The following is a 24402-nucleotide window of genomic DNA, read 5'->3' as shown; positions in this document are numbered from 1 at the left end:
ACCCCAATCTTTTTAAAAAATTATTTATTATAGTTAAAATTAAAAATATTTTTTTATATTTAAAATTAATATTAAGCTATATTTTATTTTTAATTAATCCAATTCTTATTTAATTGAGAAAAAATTATAGTATAAGTCAATTGATGACTTGTTTGACCGGTCACAAGTCAAATCTAGTACTTAAATTATTTATGGAATATAGACATTAATGTTAGACTTATTTTTTTAATTTATGAAAGTTGACTTAATATTGGAAGATCACCTAAAGTTCGACTTATTGTGGTTATTTTTTTCATTATTTTATTATATTAGACTTTCCTTTTACTAATTATCTGCATATGCATTTCTAATTTACACAAATATTTTCCATACGAGAATGACAAAAAAAGCAAAAAAATAATGGTGCATTATCTCACCAAGAATCAACACGAATTTTTTTAGTGTCTCATTAAGTATATAGTTATTGAAATATATACTTATGGATTATTGATTGGTTATTATTTAATTATGATTACTAGTTATTTATTAAAGTAAATATAAAAATATGATATTTCATATATTTTTTTTCTGACGGATAAATCACAAAAGAAGTCAAAAGAGAAGTGTGAATGAAAAATGTCCAAATGGTGCAATTAAAGAAAGGGAGAAAGTATTTAACAAATTATATACAATTATTTGGAATTAACAAATTATATAACTATTTAACAATTATATAAATAAATAATTTTTTAATTATCATTTTGCCTTGGGCATCCAAAATGTCAAAAACGGCTCTACATCCACCAACCTAATTTACTAAACTAAATTTCAATCGCAATATCTCAGAACCAACATTTTCAAGGAAAAAAAACAACCATAACCAAATTCCCTTTCCGTTCTTTCTTTATCTACACAGGGTTTCAAATTCGATTTGCTTCATTTGAAAAAAGTAATTTTAATTTTTACTTAATTAAGTACAAATCGTAAAAGCAAATTAAGTGTAATTCGAATGATTTCACAGCATTTGGACATAATTATTGCCCTCAAACTTCATAGATTCTTCGACTTGAATTAAATCGACCAAAAAACTCAATGTATAATTTCTTCTACATCGGAAACCTTGATTTCACATAAACAATAAGAAGAATCTCTAAGGTTATTGGTTGGAGAGTGAATTTGTGAACCAAAGACTAACGAAATAAACCTTAGACAGTGGCGCTCACCAGGAGGGGATTAGGTGGTGCTGTAGTGGGCACGCCCGTGCGCTGAAGTTCGGCGATGATCGATATACAACGCACTCTTGTGCGTTTTTGCTTGAGTCTTGTGAAAGTGAATTAAGCGCAGGTGGGAATTATTTTAGCCGCGTTAAAATATATTTCCTCATTTTTGTTACTTGACCCGCTTTGACTATTACACTATTCACACCCCTTAACTGTCTTTTGTGAATTATGAGAGCTTGTTCTGTACACCCAGGTGTACCCGGGGTTATTTGCTAATTAGCTTTTAACCCCGGGTGTACGGTACACCCGGGTGTATATTACAAATTCTAGTGAATTATATGCAACTAAAAATATATTCATGTGAGATCTTATTAGATTCATCTCAATACGTACTATCATAATATACAATTTTTATAATTTTTGCTTATGGAGAATTAATTATCGATTGTTAAAATTCTACATTAACAAGCGTGATGAATGAAACAGGTCGAAGTAAAAAAAAGTGGAGGAAGTATGAAATTATGATTTTTACCCCCAAAAAAATATAGAAATTGTGTAATGGTATTGTTTATTACCTCTACGTCTTTAAAAGTTTTACTGTATTTTAACAACAACAAGAAAGAGAAGTTTTAAAAGGAGTATTATTATGTATCTATTGGTACATATTAAGGGAATAATGATAACTTAGTACAATAAAAAGGTAATGGGACCACATATTATCACTTTAATTTTCAGTTTTTAATTGTACCACTATAATCATTTTAGTACCATTACAACTAATTATTATACTATATACTCCAATAGCATGATTTCACAACCTAGTGATACATCTTTAGTACATTTTTAACCATTTACAGTACTATTGTATTAACAATGATGTTTCGGGGTTTTCTGTGTCCCTTGGGAGAGTTATGTCACCAAGACTGGATTCTGGTCGACAGTACCTGCAAAACCACGGAAGCTCTGGTTGGTCCGAGTTCCGCCTCCGACGATCAAGTTAGTAAAGATTTGGAGTAAAAGAGTGCGGAAAAGTAAATATCGTCTCGAATTCCGAGATCAGGTGCTTTATCTAAGAATAATAACTGATGTAATGATTGAACGTGCCCCCAAAATGGGGGGGGGGGGGAATCTCCATATTTATAGGGTCCTTGGGATTTGTTCCCCTGTCATAGGTTACGGAAACCTAGGACTAATGGGCTGCGCCGTTTTAGGGCGGTCTAGGGAATTGGGGTGCTCCTCACAAGGGTGACGTGGCGTGCCACGTGGCGCCTGTGATAGGTGTCACTTGAACATTGGTAAAGAGTTTTTATTGTTCACCTTCTGGGGTAAAATTAGGGTTGACTCCCAAATTTTCACCCCTCTATAAATAGTTTTCACCCCCTTCTCACCTTTGCATGTTTACGAGAAAGTCTTCGCGAGAGAATATTTGACTTTGAGAGAATTTGTCTTTATTTGAGAAAAGCACCTGCCACCTACAACTTGTCTTGTTTCTACAGCCGATCAAGACCTTTCAAGCGTTCTCAGTACCTTTTAATCTAAGGTAACCGCTTGCTTTTCTCTCTTTTTATTTTAATTTTGTTTATTTTCTTTTGAAAATGGTTTCCCAAATGCACACGACACAACCTAGGTTAGTGATCAACCGGTCACGGGGAACGGCGGAACCTAGAACTAGGATTGCTGATGGCACCTTCTTAGATTCTCCTTTGCGAACTTCCCTGAATCCGACCGTCTCTGTGTCTATGCGAGACACCATGGACAAAACGAAACAAACATCCAGGCAGCAAAATTCGGACGACTCCTTTAGGGCGCTGATTTTGCAAGAATTAGGGGAGGAGTTAGGGAGTGATGTCTCTGGATCTGTTCATCAGGCCTCTCATTCGGACGTTAGGTTCGACAGCTCTGACGACGAATCGGAGCCGTCTATTTCTGGCAGAGTCTCTGTGGACTTTGATGAAAAGCGCTCTCGGCTAGAGACAGCGAGAGAGTCCATCTCCGCTGAGATGGGCGAGGGATGGGCCAAGCCTTCTGCCCATCGCCGAGAGCAGTATGCTGACTATCACCACCACGTTCCCGCAAGCAGGCGGAAGGCTATGGTTGACAAAGTAGGGAAATTCAAAGCTCACCATGTCATAGGTCATGGTTTCATTATAAGTGTCCCGGATGCTGAAGACACCGTAGTCTGGCCAAAAGGGTTAAGCTACAGGGACGAGTGTTTTGGCTGCTATAAGGCAGCCATTCAAGCTGGTCTTAGATTCCCTCTTCATCCTGTTGTGGAAAGAATTTTAGATGGATACCAGATGGGTGTTTGGCAACTTGCCCCCAACTCTTGGGTGAATATCCTGAGGTATGTTGTCGGTTGTGAGATGCAAGAGGTTGAGCCAAGATTTGAGGCCTTCGCTCAAATGTAATATCTCAGTCGGACCCCGAAGGCAAGCAGGTCCGAATGGTACACCCTTTCCAGCCATAATGGTTACATGATGGCTGTCCGGAGGAGTCTAAGTTGAAGGAATAGAGGAGCAAGTTTTACATTATCACCTCCCCAGACAAGGTGAAGAAAATATATAACCGGTGGAACCGAAATCCCCCTATGCTCTTAGGCGGAGCTGAACTGTCATTTGTCCCTAGGAGGGCTAGGAAGCAGATCTTGGACAAGGGTCTCTTCTAAGTGACCTTTTGGTCAAATGAGGAGACTGGGGATAAAGAGGTCATTCCCGATAACTACATTCCCCGCCATTAATGGCTAGCTGATGGGAATTACTTGGCCGCCTGTGGCCTAAGCGTTGAGAGGCCGAGAGGTAGACAACCGAATGTGCTTTAACATTTTCAGTAAGACTTGATTGTTTTTTTTTATCTTACTAACAACTTACAACTTTTTCCCATGCAGACAAAGCTATGGAAAAGCTTTCGGCCTCCAAGAAACCAGCTACCCACTCCGCCGCCTACTACCGCTCCATTTTGGGCAAGCGGAAGAACGAGGACCCAGAGGCAGCCAAAACGCCTAAGGTTAGCCATTTTCTTTAGTTGGATAGGTTGGATTTCTTTTCCCCGCCTGCTATTTACTCGCTCTGGTTTATGTGCAAGGTGATTCAACCAAACCAACTCCCTCTTCTCAGCCGGACCCGAAGCTTCAAAAGCAGTTGGGCGGTGTTATGAAGACTCTTGGCAAGCCCAGGAAGCATGTGGCCACAAGCCTAGAAAGACTAAGGCAGGAGACGGATCCTACCCCCCAACTGGGGGAAAATCTCTAGCAGGCCTCGAGGCCTTAAAGAAGTCAGATGCCCATAAAGCGTCAAAGAGTAGTAAGGGTCCACTCGAAGCTGCTATCGGCATAGCAGCTAGGGGAAGCAAACCCCCAAAAGACCGGGAGGCGGCCGGTAAGAACAAGGCCCCCAAGGAGAGGGCGACAACTGGTGTAAGTAAGCTCCTAGAGAGAGAGATGAGGAAGACACGGGAGGTAATACAGGTTTTAATCCCTTGCCCTACCCTTATAGGGTCAAGTTCAATCAACAATCGCTAAGCACTTCTGAAGACACCTGGTCTTATGGCCGAATTTACGTCAACTACTTACAAAGTGCTGAATGTGCAGATGTCCCCCAAAGGCCGAATATTCAGCATCTGGCAAGACCATGCTGAGGGCCATCTCCCCCGAGAACAAGGAGTCTACCAGAGGAGTCGACTCCCTCAACTTTGATGCCATTCTTGCCCTCCTTGCTGAGGTGCAATAACTTGTAATTTTTCTTTTTTGTGCAACTCTTTAAGCCGCAATGTTTTGCGCCTTTGCCGGATGTAGGCTATGCTTCCTGAACGATCTTAAGAAGTCGTTCAACGAGAATACCAAAGAGGTAAAAGCCGCAAATGCTCGGGCCGCCTCTTCTCTAGATACGACCGCGTTTGATGTTTCTCAAAATGAACTACTGACCACTGATATACTGTATTCTCAGGTGACGCCCAATCTGCAGGTCAAAGGCGATCTAGATGTAGCGAAGAGGCGTATATCCAAGATGAAGAAGGAGGTTAAGGACCTCAAGGCCAAGCTCGAGCCCCTCTAGGAGGCGGACAATAAGGCAGATGAACTCCGCGCCCGGGTGGAGAACCTCAAGAATAGGCTGCAAAACCAGGAGGTCCAACTCGGAAAGAAGTATACTTCAAGAGGCGAAGAGGAGAAGAAGGCCCTGGTGAAGCATGTGATGGAGGACTGCGAGGCCATCGTGGAGATGACTTGGGAGTCCCTCTTCCTTGGTACTGACTATGACAGGTGGAATCATTATTTTGAAGCAGCCGCCCTTGAGTTCAATGATAGGCTTTTGAAAAAAGCCCAAGAGGAGGAGGAGGAGTCTGACTCTACTGGGGGGTCATCCGGGGGGTTTGATCAAGAGGAGGAGCAGGAGGATGAAAATGGCCGGCAGCCGACTAGGGAGAAAGAGGATGCGGCTACAGTAGAGCTCTCTCCTGATAATTAAGCTTGATGTTTTTTTCGGCGGCCAGATGGCCATTTATTATCTTTTCCGGCCTATGTGTCGTATATCTCTGTATCTTTTACCGACCAAGGGGTCGGGTAACTTGACAATTTCTGCTGGTTAACTCTTTTTTAGTCGACCATGGGGTCGGCTAAGTTAATCAATGAATCATCCGGCCATGAGTCCAGTTTTATCATATTTCACTTGCTTTAAAGAGTTTTAAGTCTTTAAATTTTTGATATGCATAGATTTTAGCTAAGTATTTAACTTGCTTTTTTCTATGCAATTTTTTACTATACCGACTGTTTTTGCCCCTAGACAGTTGTGCGCTTGGTTCCAAAGGTGAATTGATTGACTTTAAAATTTTTGATACTTTAAAGAGTATGATTGATTTCCACGTCAATCAATCACTATGGTGATTGCCCCAAACCAAGCGGACAGTTGGCCGTCGAGCAGGCGTATAAGCATTTAATATTGTTTGGACATTGGCCTCATCAGATTGTTCTAAAACGAATAATGCTTAGCTGCTAAGTTTTTAGACTTAGCTTATATTTATTATTTGAAATTTGGCCGTCTGTATTGCCCCAGTGCAATAATAGGCGTTTAACGGTGTATGTATCGGAATAAGGTTGTATCCAAATGAAATAGTAGCCGGTTACCGTTTGTTATAAAACAAGCGGTAATTTTCAGCTTTTTAGGTCTCTTGTTAGATAGTTTAATTCAAACAGCTGCGAGCTTATCTTAATCTAGACAGTCGGTAAGGCTGTTTGTTTTTAAGTTTATAGAGCAATGTGCCACCTAAATGGGAGATGCTCTCTGCAATGAAGTCACCCAAATGATGTCGCCGGATGTCACACTCATGTTAGAGTAGACGGTTGGAATAGATTTATCCGCTTGCACATTTCACAGGCGGTTTTCCCATTGGGAGACAAATTTAGTATAGTAACAATAAGAAAAATGGAAACAAAAAGCCACTTCATTGATAAGCTTTTTATTTACAAAAAATTTACAAGTCTCAGAACTAGTAATTTTTTAAGTTATCTACATTCCAAGTTCTGTCTAGCTTCCTGCCGTCTGGAGTTTCCAGGCGGTAGGTGCCGCCTCTTACTTCTTCATAGATCCGGTAGGGACCTTCCCAATTGGGCGTCAACTTGCTTTTGTTCATTGGACCTACCGGTTGCTTCCATCTTTTGTAGCATAAAGTCCTCAACTTTCAAGGGCCACTTGTGTACTCTTCGGTTGTAGGCTCTTGTTATTCTCAGATGGTAAATCTCATGACGCAAGGCCGCATTGCCCTTGCACTCTAGGAGTGAGTCCAATGCTAGCCTCATGGCCTCCCAGTTTGCCTCTTCATCATATCGCATGACTCGAAAAGTCGACTCATAGTGTTCGACCGGAAAGACGGCTTCAGCACCGTACACCATGAGGAATGGGGTCTCACCGGTTGCCCCTTTTTCTGTTGTTCTGATGGGCAATAGAACATGAGTTAACTCTTTTGCCCATACGCCGCCAATTCTTTCAATTTTCTTTTTTATGCCGTCGAGATTAGCTTGTTGAAAGCTTCAACTTGGATGTTTGCTTGGGATCGGCCGACTGATGCAAAACAATGTGAGATCCCTTGATCTCCCAGCCAATTCTTGAGGGTAGGCGTCTCAAATTGAGGGTCATTGTCAAAGACCATAGACATAGATAACCCAAACCGGGTGATGATGTTCTTCCAAATGACGGAGATGACATCTTTTGTCTTAATGTTTTGACCACCTCCGCCTCTGCCTCTACCCATTTGGTGAAGTAATCAACGGCAACTAGAATATATCGTCGTGCCTGGCGCAGGAGTATACGGGCCCAAGATATCTATGCCCCATTTGGCGAATGGTACTAGGCTATGAATGGCCGTCAGATCAGTGGTCGGACGGTGGATTAGCTTGCCAAACCTTTGACACTTATCACACTTCTTCACCATTTTCACGGCGTTTTCCTTAAGAGTGGGCCAAAAGTAGCCTTGCCGCCTGGCCCTAACTGCTAGTGCCCTACCGCCAATGTGAGAGGCGTAGTAGCCCGAATGTAATTCCTCCAGAATTTTTTGACCCATATAAGGGGTGTCACACTTCAATAGAGGCTTGAGAAAGCCCTCCTTAAAGAGTTCTCCATTTCGGATCTCAAAGTTGGCCGCATGTTTTTTAATTATGGCTATTTCTTGATGTGTATCCGGCAGGGTGTCGTCTAGCAGATAAGCCTGGATGCCATCCATCCAGGTTGAGCTTCGGTCTAGTACTCCAATGGGATCTTCTTTGATACTTCTTTTTCCATTACTTCCCTAAAGACTGATCGAGGCGTATCATAAGAGGCGATGATGCCAATTTTGACAAAGCATATGCCTGATTGTTCTCAGACCTGGGCATTTGATCATAGCCGGATGGGTGGCCTCATAGTCACCATGGTATTGGTTAATGACCAGTTGTGAATCAGAGCAGGCGCCAATCTTTCTTGCCCGTGCCGCCCTGCACATGCGGATGCCGGCTAGCTAGGCTTCATATTCCGCCTCATTATTTGAGGGCCCAGAACTTGAACCGTAGTGCATATTCATACTTGTCCCCTTTAGTAGACTGACATATAATTCCTGCACCACAGGCGTTCATAGTAGAGCTCTCGTCTACATACATTTTCCAAACCTGGTCAAGATTCTCCGGCTCAGCCGACTTTGTCATTTCGACAATGAAGTCGGAAAATGCATGTCCCTTCACTGCCTTCCTTGGTTTAAAAGAGATTTCAAGACTTTGCATTTCAAAAACCCATTTAAGCATTCGGACGGATGATTCCAAAGTTGTCATTGGCCGCTTGAGAAGTTGATCTGTGTAGATCACAACCGGATGCGTCAAGAAGTATGGTTTTAACTTCTTAACTGCCATGAAAAGAGAAAGGCCAAATTTTCAACTATTGGGTACCGTAGCTCAGCATTTTGAAGAACATGGCTAATGAAATAGACTGGGAGATGGATGTCGTCTCTTTTAAAAAGAAGAACGACACTGAGGGCATGATCTGAGACGGCTAAATACATGTAAAGCGTTTCTTTAGGCAGAGGGCTAACAAGCCTTGGCAAAGAGTGTAAGTGATCTTTCAATTTTTGGAAGGCCTCCTCAGCATCATCCCCCCATTCAAACATAGTCTTCTTTCTGATTGCTTGGAAAAAATAGAGGCACTTGTCACCTGACCGGTTGAGGAATCTCCCCAATGCCGCCAGACAACCTGTTAACTTCTAAACTTCTTTGACAGTGTGGGGTGACTTCATGTCAATGACCGCCTGTATCTTCACTGGATTGGCCTCTATCCCCCTTTGATCAATAAAAAATTAGAGAAACTTCCCAGACTCAACACCAAAGACACACTTCTTGGGATTGAGCATGACCTTGTGCCACCTGAGTGTGGAAAATGTTTCTCGGAGGTCAGCAAAGTGATCCGCCTGTTGCTTGGATTTGAATATCATGTCATCAATGTATGCCTTTACATTCTGACCAATTTGATTAATGAAGACTGTATTAATCATTCAATGGAAAGTAGTGGGCACATTTTTCAAACCAAACGACATCACAGTATAACATAAGAGCCCCTGATCAGTGATGAATGTCGTCTTCTCTTGATCTTTCTTCCACAGGGGTATCTGATGAAAACCAAAATATGCGTCCATAAAACTCATAAAAGCATGTCCGGCTGTAGAGTCAACCAAACTGTCAATCTTCTAAAGCGGGTAACCTTACTTCGAACATGCCTTGTTCAGATCAGTGTAATCAACACACATGTGCCAGGTACCATTCGACTTCTTTACAAGCACAACATTCGCAACCCAATCTGGGAAGTGACATTGCCAAATGAACCCGACGTCTAACAACTTTTTCACTTCGATGGTTGTCGCCTAACCGTGATTTCTTTTCTTTTGCCTCACAGGCTTCTTTTTTAGATCCACGGCGAGCTTATGGACAACAAGATATGGGCTGATGCCTGGCATCTCTTCCACTTCAAAGGAAAAATTGTCCTTGAATTCTTTTAGCAAGTTGTGCAAGTCTGCACCTAGCTTTGCAAAGGCAACCGTCCCAACCTTAACAGTTCGCTCCGGAGGGGAGTCGTCTAGAGCAATATCCATATGTTCACCAACCGGTTGGAGATGGAGGTCGTCTGACCGTTCCTTGGTCAGTAATTGCTATTGCTTTTCTTTTTTAACAGCCACCAGCTGGTCGACCTTTCTTTTCTTGCCGGCTGCTGGTGGAGCGGGCTCTTCGTCCTTGACATCATCAAGGTCGATTGGCTCCTCGCCCTTGAAATACCCTAGAAATTCCTTTCCTTTAAAAATAACTATTTTGCCCTTTCTAAAATACGAAATAGGAAAATCTAAGACATTACTGCCACCGTAAAACGGCTAAGGCAAATATCAAAGACACACAGCGGAAGACTATCTTTTAAATCATTCAAAACAAGGCAACTTTAAAAGTCAAAACAAAAGAAAGCAAAGTCAAACAAAGTCAACCTACAACTTGGAACCACTATAGGCCCTTAAAACCAAACAATAATGAAAACATTTACGTAAGTCTCATGAGCATATCAACATAAATAATATTTAAAGAAAATAAAACACATCATATTCCTATGGAAACTAAGCATGATTCGCTCTTCACTCATGCCCATCATGAAAATGTTTTATCACCTGAAAAGCTTCTCTCTACTTGTCCCCACTACTCGCCATTAGAAATGGGTCGTCGTAGGGCCAAGGTAAAGACAATGCTGAGTACATAAGTGTAATAAAAACACACTAACATGATTTCATCCTATCAACACACAACTTACCGTATTATTGTTTCATTATCAAATATTATCAGGTTATCAGCTTCTTGTTTGATTATTTTAGATATCGTGTCATGACCATGTTTTGATGAGTTGCTACTTTGAATACGATAAATCGATTCAGACATCGGATTATATAGAATTACAGAAATCCTCATTTATTCTATATCATGTTAATGTGTTATGTTTCAAGTTTGGTTATAGTCTTGTTGTTGTTTATTAAATATTAGTCTATTACAGATTTTAAGCTATTAATGTATTATTGTTTCATTATCAAATATTATCAAGATATCAGCTTCTTGTTTTAAAGATCGCGTCATGACCATGATTTGATGAGTTGGTACTCTGAATACGATAAATCGATAATTGATATTTTAATAAACTAATAATTTAATGTTACAGAACTATATTTTGATATTTAATTAAAATCACGATTATTCAATTTCTCATTAGTCTAATAAAGTAATAATTGACAATTGTTTGTAACTATTCCATAATTTTGGTGTTAAAGTTATATTGCTGAATTACTTTATTCTCTTACCCTCTCTAATCACCTTCTAAGATTACGTGCCTACAAGGCTGCAACATATATATGTTGCAACTTGCAAGTTAAAGAAAACGAATGAGGAAGTAGAAGTATTTAATTAGATCGATCATCAAGTGTTTTAAGTTTTAATAATCAGATACATTTATCGATTATCTATACATACCAATGATAGTATGATACCAATCGTACCATACATTATTATTTATTACATGTATTGATATACATATAACTAATATACATTAAATATGTCGTATTGAATCAATTCCAATTTCCAAACATTTGCGTTTTTCTTACAATTTATAAGCTACATAAAGTTATCATTTTTTAAGAGTACAGTAGTGTTTTTATTGGTACATAGCTATGAATAAAAAAAATACAGTATCCTAATCCATCATCCCACGATCCGTGTCACCGTCTTAAATTAAATATCAGCCATTGATTTGCATGTCATCTAACGGCCTATCATCGCACACATTCCAATTCACGATCCGTGTGTTTTCTTTTCCACCAATCAGATCACTCTTACCATCGTCTCTTTAGTACTCTTTCTGATTTCTCTCATTTTCTCTCTCCTCTTCTGTAATATTATCAATTTTTTGAAGCCATGACTGCTAATATGCTCACTGCTCTCTCGTTTTCTCTCTCATCTCCTCTTCTTTCTTTCTTCTTCTTCCTTCTTCTCCTTTCTTCCGCCTATGTTCTCCTTTCTTCCATCTCGTTTCTCCGTCTCCGTCCACCGGCACCACGCACGACGGTTTTTATGGTCAAATTCGGTCACGTAACTCTAGATCTAGATGTTTCACGATCGAATTTGGCCTTTTAAAACCGAATTCGAGGCCAAATTCGGGATTAGTATGTACGGTGTTTTCGCCTATGTTCTCATTGAGGTATTCTGAAAGCTGTCTTGTAAATTCGACGTTGAAGCTGATTTAGAAAGTTGTTGATTCTTCTTCTGCTGGATTAACATTCAGACATCAAAATAAGTTTTCTTTGAGCCATCCGGCTGAAGATGCCGGATGACCTTCCTCTTCCCTGGTTCAGGGATTCGGAATTTGGTTAAATCGATCGAGGGCCACTGTCCCTCCTTTGATTTACGATATGGAGTGTGTTTAGGGTAAAAATACCCTATGCCACATGGCCCAGTAGCATGATGACACGTGGCAGCCCACCAGAGGCCCAACGGGATCCAATCGGATGCTGACACGTGGCATAGTAACCCTAAGTGAGAGACAGGTTCCCCACACTATAAATAGTGGAGGAATCCTCATTTATTGGGCATTCAGAAATACATTCATAAATACATACACAAAACCCGAGCAATATTAATTGCGGAATCTCTCTGAATCAGGGAGAAATACCTATTTACTTCTCGCACTTTTACCCATCCGGAATCATACTAACTTGATCGTCGGAGGCGGAACTCCACCCAACCGGAGCTTCGTAGTTTTGCAGGTACGAACGTCAGGTGTGCATACTCAGTATTGTAACTCTCCCGAGGGACTCCAAAAACCCCCGAAACAGAGTGGGCTCTTGGTCCTTGACTGGATTTTTCCTCCCAGAATGGGAAGGCTTCTTGGCCGATTGGTCCTTGTTGGAGCCAACCGTCCTTTTGTCTATTAGGTCCTTAATCTCCCCTTTGAAACTTGTCATGAACTCATGAGCTTGTCTCTGGTGATTAGGATGTGCCTTCTGTCGCCTGGGGTTGCCCAATTGGCTGTCCGAATGGTTGGCTTGGACCTGCCTAATCGTCTTCCTCAGTTCCCTTCTTTCCGTGGGACGGGTGCGCCAGATTATAAGTGACCCGTCAGGGGCCACATATGTGTCGACCTCAAAGTCGTCATCGGTGTCTTGGTCTGTATAGAATTGTGCGTCGGCCATATGCAGTTTCTCATTAGGAGGCGGTACAGACTGATGTGAAGACATCTTAGAATTACTCTCCCCATAGACAGCGCCAAATGTTTCGGGGTTTTCCGTGTCCCTCGGGAGAGTTACAATTCCAAGACTGGGTTTTGGGCGCCTGTACTTGCAAAACAACGGAGACTCCGGTTGGGTGGAGTTCTGCCTCCGATGACCAAGTTAGAACGTGTTCTGAAGATGTAAAGTGCGGAAAAGTAAAGTCTCTCTCGGATTCCAAGAGAGTATCTGCAATTAATGATTGTTAGTTTTCTGTGAATACTTTTTGTGTGTGTCTATTTCTGTGGAGGAAACATCTCCCTTTTATAGGGTCTCGAAATTCGTGCCCATTCCTAGGTTAAGGAAACCTAGGACTGACTGGCTTGCCTAGGAGTTTGGGTCGTTGAAGGCCGCCTTTCCCAGTTGGATATTCGTATGTCACGTGTTGTCCCCTGATTGGTCCACTTTAGACTCTTCCCTAGGTGACACGTGGCAGACTCTGGTTGGTCCACGTGGATGACATGTGGCGGGCTTTGATTGGTCCACGTGGCAGGGTAAAATCACCTAATCAATATGAGTTGTCGATCTTTCCATCAGCTGAATTTGTTGAATACTTGAATTGCCTTGAGTTGCTTTTGCTTTTAAATTGTTGAATTTTTTATTTTTCTTATGTGTAATCTATTTGTAATTCATAATTTGAACTTATGTATTGAATATTTAATTATTATATTTTTCCTTCCTTTGTTAATTACGATTCCGAACTTCCGAAGTTTTGAACCCACACTTCGAAAATCCTGGAGACACCACTGACTTTCTATAATTGTGCAATTTGATTCATATTAATGTTGTGACGGTGGCAAAAAACTTGTTTTTTAGTTGTGACAGATGCTAATTAAGGTTTAATCAATCTTATGGTAATGATTTGATTGTAATTATGGGTTCGTTGCTTATTTTATTTATGATCGAAGGAAAACCAAACAGAATACTCTTCAATAATATTAAGCTACCAACCTAACTATAGAACTAAAGTAATTAATTCAATTTTATTATAATAATTCAATTTTATATTTTCATGTATTATTATATTGAAAATATATTGTTTTAATAATATCGTGTTTTGACTATTGCATGTCCTTAGTGTTTGGAGTTTACACGTAAACTGCGAGTTATGACGAAACAAGAGAAGGTCAGTGTCAAGGGACCAAGTTCTTCTATGGTTAAAGGGGAGTTAACTTCTGCATGCATAATTAAGTGATTTTTTTCTCTTTTTTCTTTTTGAATATGAAGGTGGTAACTGCTATGGATGACTTTGACTTATTCAATAATAGTAAGGAATGGAACAGTTTTTACAAGAGGAAAACAAAATCATCTACTGTAGGGGTACATGTGCATAAATCCTTAACCAATATGACAACATTGTAGTATGATAAACTATCTAGCATTAGTAATATATATATATCCTAGTTTTGTGTTCGAGCGATGCCTAGATTGTTTATAAAATTTTAGGATAAACTTTTTAGAATATTTAGACATATGATATCATATCGCTTACTTACATAATAGTGTATTTTTTGTAGTTTTGTTTGTAAGTAAATATCTATATTGTTATTGTTGAACGTAAATTATTTTTATTGACCTGAAAATATTTTCACCAAACTAAATTTTTTTTACGGATTAAAACTTATTTTTAAAAATTCTCAAATTTTTTTAAAAGTAAATTAAATATATTATAAATGGATTTTATTTAAAGAACTTTTTAAAACGAATTTTATGATGGAATTTAGAACCGAGTCATAGGATATTTGTTAAAAGTTATGATTAATTTTGTATATATGAAATAATAGAAGTATATCGATAATAAAACTCTATATAACATTTTTATCTTACAAAATCTATCCAAAATTTGCATATGCTTAGCATCATATGCCACAATAATACCTATTTGTTGCTACGTGACTCGACACTTGGCGAAAAACTAAAATGTCAAGTGTCGCTGTCTCGTGGCCTGGCTGCGAGACCGACTTTATTTATTAGTGATATGATATGATATATAATATTTATGGGGACCATTATACAAACTGTTACTAACCACGAATTTGGGAGGCCAGGCCTTCACCAGCACCCCCTGTCCTTTCGCCCCTGGGCGGAGGTGGGGGGAAGCGATGGCTGAGAAAGGAGGAGGAAAGAGACTTTCTTTTTTTTTTGGTTAATTGAAAAAATTGAAGTTTTTTTGATAATTAATTACAAAAAAAAAAATTAATTAAAATCATATCATATCATATAACTAATATATAATACTAAACTTTCAGCCAGCTTACGAGACATCGACACTTGGACAAGTGTCATGCCACGTAGGTGTAGGGAATTTTTCATCGCCCCACATGTGGGTCATGTTTTTAAGCATGGTGGCGCTCCAAGGGAAAGAATCTAGAGAAAAAGAGTCGCCAACAAGTTTTAGGAACTTGTAAACTGTTCATGATCATGAAGGTTACACCCCATTCACAACCATAGAGACTACTAACTCCATAGTAGTCCGGAACCATGACTAGATGTTCGGGGATAATGTTACGAATTTGACCTAAGAGAAGCCAAACTCGCCCTAAATAGATCATTACTTAATTCTTTTTATATTCATGTGCGCTTTTCGATCAACATTCATACATCAAATTAACCCTAAACCTGTTTAATCTACATTGGTTGATTATTAATGCACAATCAAATCTAATATTGGTGATCACTTGAATTAAAATCATATTAAACCTAACTCCAATTTATTAATTATCTTTTTAGGCGTGATTTCAGGTACAAATTCCCTTTAAACCTGCAGAAAAGGGCGTGATCAAGCAATAAATCATGAATATTCAAGCTACATATAATTAATGTAACAATCGTCATCATAAAAGCATCATCAAAACATCGTTAGTGGTAAGATCCTAAGCATGATACTAAATAGTTAATAACAATCCTAACATGTCACTAATAACAAAATCAATACGTTATCTTAAACATGATACTAGAAATCAAAATCAAAACGTTATCCTAAACATGATTTCTATTCCAAATTAAAAGAATAATTAAGTAATTAAATTATTTACCTTGATTCCTCAACCTTCTTGCTATTAAAACAATACACACGTTAGTAAACTTCAAGAAAGCGAAATCAATAAAGTAGATAATAAACTAAATTAATTAAGAATTGAAAAATAGATTTGGGACCAAACCCTCGGAACTATTAACCTTTCACGTCGGCGTCGAAGGAAATGTCAAGTATGATTTGGAGTATTAGAATCACGCAAAGGAAGTATTGTGAATGATTTGAGGTGTATCAAGGATGTGTTTAGGCTAAGGCTAAGAACATGGGTGTTTTGGAATAATGATTGTTGATTGTAGCTAGGGGTTGTTGATGATGGTTGTAGCTGCTTTAGAATGATGGTTGTTGATGATGATTGTTACCGATCTGAAACGGGGCAATTCGACCTTGATTTATAAAGAAAAAAAAGAGAGTTGAACGATCGAAAAAAGATCAGAAGTTCTAATTGTGATAAAACTTCTTGTCATGTGGCGACAAGGCTTGACGCGTTGCGGCGAAGTAAAAATTCAGAATTTATCCTAGAATTTCGTCGTGTCGCGATACGCTTGTCGTTTTGCGACAAGGTCTTTCGTGTCGCGATGATTCATAAGATAGAAAAGCTCGTACTGAGTTTGTTTTCTGATGGGTTTTCTACGCAAAATATATCCGAACAAGGATTATTATAAGAGTTTTATTCAATCTCAAACTCTTGATCTTATCATTTCGAGAAAGATAGATCAGAACCTTCTAGAGTTTTCTAGAAGTTCCTATCTGGTTTAGGATTAGAAATATGATGCCTAAATAAAATATTTGGACTCCATATAATCATTGGGTCGTACTAAAGGTGGACCTAGGTTCGGTTTGGGCTCGGTTTAGTATTTTGGCCTTTAAGTCAGATTTGGGCTTATAATATATCGTTGGAAAACTCTTTTCAAGCCCCATCCAACTAAACAATAATTGGACTGGGAAAATAAACCAAAATAATCAGATTGGACGTTTTTTTTTATAATTTCGGCACGAAATAAATGATTTTGGGTTTATGGACACGAAATGAATGTTTTGGACTAAAAATATTTTGGGTAAAGGTTATAAAAATGGTCAAGGCTTAGGAAAACTTTACGCGATCCTTCAACGCTTTGCCGAACTCGTCAATAAAAACATGAAAGGTACTCATCACTAGGTTTGGTGTTTGGGGAGATACAATCAGGTGTCTACAATAGGCAACAATTAATTATCCGTAAGACACGTAGGATAAAAATGTTGGATAGGTTTAGATAGATTTTGTTAGATAAAAAAAGTTAGTTTAGAGTTTTTTCAATAAAGGATAGATTTTTAGGATAAATTTGTTGGTTTAGAGTTGTATTTTCGATAAAATACCAACCTTTTACATGTACAAATTAAATTATAACCCTATTAAAAAAATTAAATTATAACTTTCAATAATTATTATCTTAATAATTTATTATTTTTAATTATATCATAATATTTGTGTTAAAGATTACTCCAAATTAAATCAATTTATGAGCGGTAGTACTATATATTTTTTTTTATTATTTAAGTATTATTGTCAAGTGATTATTAATCCATGAGTAAAAAATTCAAATAATGTACATAGAATGTTTTTCATATATAATGTATATTTCTATAATTAATTTGTATTGTGCTATTACAAAAATAATGGTATCCTACATCAAAATATCCTAAATTAAAAGGGATATAGAACTTTTACATAGTAGTGTTTTAAATTTTGGCACATAGACAAAAACTTTAGGCACATAGATAAAAACTTTATTTTAAAATTCAATAAACAAACTGGGCATCGCCACCAGAATCAAAATTCCATATAAACAATCGCCTTTCAACAAAAAAAATTCTTAAAAGTCTAGGAGCCGAAAACTTACTTTCGAACTGAGGGTTTTGAATAAAGTATAGGAGAACTCAAATTGTTAAATGTCAATGAAACCGAATTAAACACAAACTTTTATATGTGGGTAGCCACACTATATGGTTGGGGTTACTTAAGTTACTCGGTTAGGGGTTACTTGAGGAGTTCGGTTAGGGGTTATTCGGTTAGGGGTTACTTGAGGGGTTCGATCAGGGGTTACTTGAGGGGTTACTCGGTCAGGGGTTACTTGAGAGGTTCAATCAGGGGTTAATTAAGGGGTTACTCGGTCAGGGGTTACTCGAGAGGTTAATCGGTCATGGGTTACTCGCTCAGTGGTTACGCGAGGGGTTACTCGCTCAGGGGTTACTTGAGGGGTTCGGTCAAGGGTTACTCGGTCAGGAGTAACTCGAGTAACCCTTGACCGAGTAACTCGAGTAACCCCGGCCACACGGTGTGGCCGGCCCTACAGAAAAATCCCCCAAAATTAAATTATTCATCTGATTATAAACATTTAAAGCAACAAATGTTCAAAAGTGGATAGATTTACACATTAGTATGTGTCAATGCCTAATATTTCTCTATATTTTATGAGTAGCCAATTAATGTGAAGATTTTTAAACATAAGGATATATATTGTAGAGAGAACGCGGGGCATCGCCCGGGGTACGTACTAGTTTTAAAAAAGACTAACCTTGTTATGACACGTGGCATTGTTTACCTGAACAACCGATTACTTTCTAATTCAACAGGTTTAGACTCATTTTGAGAAGATATTGTATTAAAGCCGACTTATTTTGAGTTAATTGAAAGCTTGGCTTATTTTGAGAAGATCGGCCAAAGATTGGCTTATTTTCGACAAATTTTCCAAAAAAAAAAAAAGGTAACTCTCTAAACAAGTATTCTACCATTTAAAAAAAAAAAAAAAAAAGAGTACAGTAAACAACTTTAAAAAAAAATTATAACCAATTTCAAACTTAGATATACTCAGTTACCCAGATTCCCACCATTTCAAACAGAAGTTGGGTAAAGCCCTTTAAAAAAAAAAAAAAAATAGTGTACTTTGAGTACACGATGAACAGAGGAAAAAAAGCAAAATTATGGCTGGCGATAGGAATCGATCTCGGAACCACATACACACATGCGTCGGAGCATGGTCCCCATTGCAAGACCGCGTTGAGATAATCACCAATGAATTAGGCAATCGTACGACGCCGTCTTGGGTCGCATTTAACGAAACGCAGCGTTTTAGTGGCGAGGCTGCCACCAACCAGGCCGGAAATAATCCCACCAACACCATTTTCGGTTTTTCTCTTTTTCTCTCTTTTAAGCTTTATGTTTTCCTTGTTGTTTTGTGGTTGTAATTGGCCAAGTTTTTTATTAATACTAATCGAATTAACTTAATTAATTAAATGTTGCCATACGACATCTATAATAGAAAAAATCAAATAATGTCAATTGTTGATGATGAGTTGTGACAATTCTTTGTACCCTCTTTCATCTCGCTAGTGAAATTTTGTAACTTTAAAAATAAAATTAATTGTAATTGTGTATAATTTTAACTTCAGAACAACAATGTATTTGGTTGAATTTGATTTTAATTGTAGATGTTAGTTGTTTGGTCAATTTAAGAATGTATATATTATTTCGATGTTTAGGTTGAGATTCTACCATTGGTGCTATCATACTACAGAGTTTAAAAAAGAAGCATAATCACAAACAATAGGTCGAGCTATCTTGTTTAGGATTATAACTCGCTCGGTCCAAAATGGAAGTAATGGAGATTTACTATTTTGAGATGTTCGGAAAATGAATGTCTTGTTTTTTTGAAATAGAAAACACTAATGTAGTAGTGAAGTGAGGTTGGCTTGTTATTTGCTCCATTTTAAATGATAGATGTTTGAATTGTTTGGGAAACACTTTAGTTAAAGTATTCTTCTGTAAGATCATTATAAAATGGAGCCATTTTCGTCGAAGTCTTGTTAATGGGACAACAAGAAGTTTTATTAGGAAGTTAGTGTCTTGTTGTGAGAGCATAACATTGAAATTTTATTACTGTAGTGTTGATTGTCTTTACTTAAATGTTCAAGGCAATGCATCATTATTGGCAAAAACCGTAAAGAATTACCCTGTAATTTTTTCAGGAAATTGTCTTGTTCTAGTCAATGTCAAAGTAGTTGTCTTGTTGTCTTCTTTGGCTTTTGGTCATGAATTTGATATCGAAACAATTAAGTTTAATAAAACTTAAAAAATTTCAATTTAGGAAAGGGTAGTTAAGGCCAAACATCTGAGTGTAAGATGTGATCAGGTTTTTGATTCTGAGCTAGCGTCTTGTAAAATCTGTAAACTCATCTTGAACCTTTTGCCATGTTGTTTGCATCTTACACTTGAAGATGGAACATGCTTTCCTTATTTAGTTGTAGCTACTTGTATTAGTCGTCTTGTGATGATATCTTTCAATTGGTATCATAATTGCATACTATTGGAATACAATGATGGGATTTGATTGATTTTGGAGATGATAATGAGAACCTTTCTTTTTTCATGTCTTAGATGCTAAGAGGCTTATAGGTAGAAGATTCAACGATGAAATGGTACAGAAAGACATGAAGCTCTGGCAATTTAAAGTGATTCCTACTGGTGATGGACAGAATTTCAAAAAGATTGTAATTGTAGTTACTTACAAGGGTGAAGAGAAGCAATTTGCTCCAGAGGAAATATCCTCAATGCTTCTCATGAAGATGAAACAGATAGCAGAGGCATATCTTGGTTCAGAAGTTAAGAATGCTGTCGTTACTGTTCCTGCCTACTTCAATGATGTCCAACGGCAAGCAATTAAAGATGCTGGTGTCATTGCTGGCCTAAATGTTATGAGGATAATCAACGAGCCAACAGCAGCTGCCATTGCTTATGGTCTTGATAGGCAAGGTGCTAGCAGTGATGCAACAAAGAATATTTTGGTTTTTGACCTTGTTGGTGGAACTTTTGATGTCTCTTTGGTCGCAATCAAGATGGGTGTTTTCGAAGTAAAAGCAGTAAGTGGTGATACCCACCTTGGTGGAAGAGATTTTGACAATAGATTTTTGAGCCATTTCATCACCGAATTTGAGAGGAAACACAACAAAGATATAAGTGCCAATCGTAGGGCTGTTGGAAGGCTAAGAGCTGCTTGTGAGAAGGCTAAGAGACTCCTTTCTTCAACTACAGAGACTACTATTGAGATTGATTGCCTTTTTGAGGCAGTAGATTTCTCTTGTAGCATAACTCGTGCCCGATTTGAAAAGATGAATATGGATTTGTTCCAAGATTGTACGTTTCCTGTATAAATGTGTTTGAGAGATGCCAAGATGGAAAAGAGTGAAATTCATGATGTTGTTCTTGTGGGTGGGTCAACTCGAATACCAAAGATTCAGCAACTATTGCAAGAGTTTTTCGATGGAAAGGAGCTTTGTAAAAGTATTAACCCGGATGAGGCTGTGGCTTGTGGAGCTGCATTCCATGCTGCAATCTTGGCTGGTGTAGGTTTAAATAAGAACGCTGTGCTTGTGGATGTTACTCCTCTGTCTCTTGGTATTCGATTATACTCCGGTGAAATGCGTGTAATAATTCCCCGGAATACATCCGTCCCAACAATGATGGTCGGCAGAGTTAGTACTTCGTTTGACAACCACTTTATTGTAGATTTTCCAGTATTTGAGGGTGAGAGACCCATTGCTGATGAAAACAACTTATTGGGTGAATTTTCCCTGCATAACATTCCTCCAGCACCTCAAGGCGTCCCTCAGATTGATGTCTGGTTCAACATTGATGTTGATGGCATCTTAACCATGTCTGCAGAGCTTGTTGGCACTAACAACAAGAACCAAATCACCATCACCAATCATAGTGGGAGGTTATCAAAGGAGTCGATTGACAAGATGAAGAAGACTGCCCAAAAGTACAAGGCTGAGGATGAGGAGCGTAAGAAGGCAGCCTTACTCAAGAACAAGTTGGAGAATTATGTATACGAGGTTAAGGGAACCTTAAGCAATAGTGGAAAGAAGATGAATAACAAGGACAAGAGAAAATTGGGTAACGCCATTGAGAAAATAACCCAGTGGCTGGAGTGGAACTATTTGCTTGCTGAAGCTGTGAAGTTCGAGGAGAAAATGGAAGAGTTTAAAAGCATCTGCGAGCCTTTGATCGCAAATATGCACCAGCAGGGGGATGGTTCTGCTAAGGCTAGCAGTGGTTGCTCCAAGATCGAGATTATAGAACTCGATTAAGCTTTAATCAATTAGTGAACCTGGTTACAACATTTTGCGATAAGTCTATTAGTACTAGTGAATTCCATTAGGAAGATATGAATATGACTGTTAATTTATTAGGTAGCGCCTATACAGTTAGTTATCACCTGTATATTTGCAGGTGCTGTGTATCCTTTGCTTTGCTATGATATGTTTGCTCATTTTTTAGCTTAATTGCACAAGGACACATGATTTGGAGGTTTTTTTATTTTGCTAACATAGCTGTTAGCTTGTCATTTTGTTACATCTGAAAGTCTGAAACTAAAAATTTGAAAGAAGATAAAGCTAATAAAATCCAGTTTCTGTCTCAAAAAAGTCATCTCCATTTATTCTTTTTCTCCCTTAAAAATTGGGGAAATGGCACATAACAATTTAGCAAAAAGTGTTCATTTTTTTTGGAAAAATTATTTTATTAGGAAAAATGTTTACTTATATGATCATATCAATAAAATTGCTACAGGTAACACTCAAATTCATCCATTTGGACCTCCACCTTGGCCCTATCTACCTCAATGCCGGCTTGCGAAATTTTGTGGCCAAGGAATATGCCACTTTTCACCATGAAGTGACATTTTTCCAATTTAACACGAGGTTGGCCTTCTCTCATCTTTTTAAACAACGAGAGAAGTTGGAAAGACAATCTTCATATAGGTGACTCCTCCAACAGAGAAGTCATCCATGAAGACTTCCATTTTTTCTTCAATCATATCACTAAAAATGGACATCGTGCAACGTTAAAACGTTGCGGGGACATTACAAAGACCGAATGACATCCTAAGGTAAGCAAAAGTATCGTATGGACATGTGAAGGTCGTCTTCTCTTGATCTCTCAGGTCTATTGAGATTTGGTAAAATCCCGAATAGCTATCGAGAAAACAAAAGTAGGCATGTCTTGTAAAGGTAGTGGAAATTGATCCTTCGAAGTGCTTTAATAATTTTGATTTTGCTATGATATGTCAAAGTGACAAAAATTCAATCGTTTTATGTAAATCTTTCAAATCAAAAATTGATACCCGAGCGAAAAATATTAATGAACCTTTCAAATCGAACTCATCAAATATTTCAATTCCATTCCAAGTTCTTGTAATCCCATTAGCGCTAATTTCTTAATCGTTTTCGGCAAATCTGTTTGGTTATCCAATTTACTTGTTCCTAATAAGTCAAAATCGAGCCCACTTAATTCCCAAACAAATGAAATAATGTTGGATAGCTGCTCTGGATAAAATAACCTTACGTATGACATTCATAAGCCCAAGTCAAAGCAGAACCATTGTGAAACATTTGACACTGGCACCAACATTTAACGTTAGTTAGCAATGTTAAATGTTGGCTTCCAATCACGTTGTTGAACGGTGTTTTCCGAGCGATTTACGTTGGTTTTTCTTTTGTAAATCGACTTTACGCCTTTTAGCCTATTATGAGCATTTTTCCCCCCGATTAACATATAGTGTAGGCATACAATATTCTAAGCCCTAAACACCGGTATTATTACTGCCTTCTTAAACCCTTCTCAAAACGTCCTTCAATACAATTCAAGGTCAACGATCATGTTTAGTTCAAGCTGAAAGCTACATACACTAGTATAAAAATGTCTAATGTTGCAATGAAAAGTGTGGTATTTACATTAAGTAATAGGACTCTCTACTTCATAGTTCATATAAAGCAAGGGATAAAGGATCGCCTCGTTGTAGGCCTTGTTGAAGGTTTAATTAATAATTCTATAGTAGACTTATTTATGGGAGGTAAGTAGCTAATAAAGTAACACATGCTTTAATCTAGGAGATCAAGGTCTAGTTAAAGACCAAATTAAAGGAATTGATAGTTACCTATTAAAAAAACATCTCATTTTATCCAATCATTAATTTTTTTTTTTTTTTTTTTTTTTTTTTTTTTTTTTTTGGCTAAGCTAGCAACATTTATTTTTTATTCATTAAGTACGTACATGAGAACTTTGTTCAAAAAAAAAAAAAACCAAAAAAAAAAAAAAAAAAGAAAAAATACTTACATGAAATCTCCTCGAATTATAAAAATAATATGATTAATATCTATTGTTGCATGATCTGGGGCGGCAAAACATTTTAATAAGGGGAATCTTAACCTTTATAACATAGTAAAATACGGTTTAAGTCCTTTAAGACTATTAACTAAAATCTTTTTAAGAACTTTAAAGATAATATTACAAGAGTGTTATGAGTTAATTACTTGACTCTTCATACAATCTCCAAAGCTAATGAA

General features: G+C 37.9%; 1 pseudogene; it reads left to right on the top strand.

The window, feature by feature from the left end:
* Nucleotides 1-18410: 18410 nt before the first annotated feature.
* Nucleotides 18411-22335, top strand: LOC110696593 (annotated as a pseudogene).
* The last annotated feature ends 2067 nt before the right edge of the window (nucleotides 22336-24402 follow it).

Source organism: Chenopodium quinoa, unplaced genomic scaffold, assembly GCF_001683475.1.
Source record: "Chenopodium quinoa cultivar QQ74 unplaced genomic scaffold, ASM168347v1, whole genome shotgun sequence".
In the NCBI taxonomy this organism is placed as follows: Eukaryota; Viridiplantae; Streptophyta; class Magnoliopsida; order Caryophyllales; family Amaranthaceae; genus Chenopodium; species Chenopodium quinoa.
Note: the sequence above shows the minus strand (reverse complement) of the source record. Positions and strands in the feature narration are given on the sequence as shown.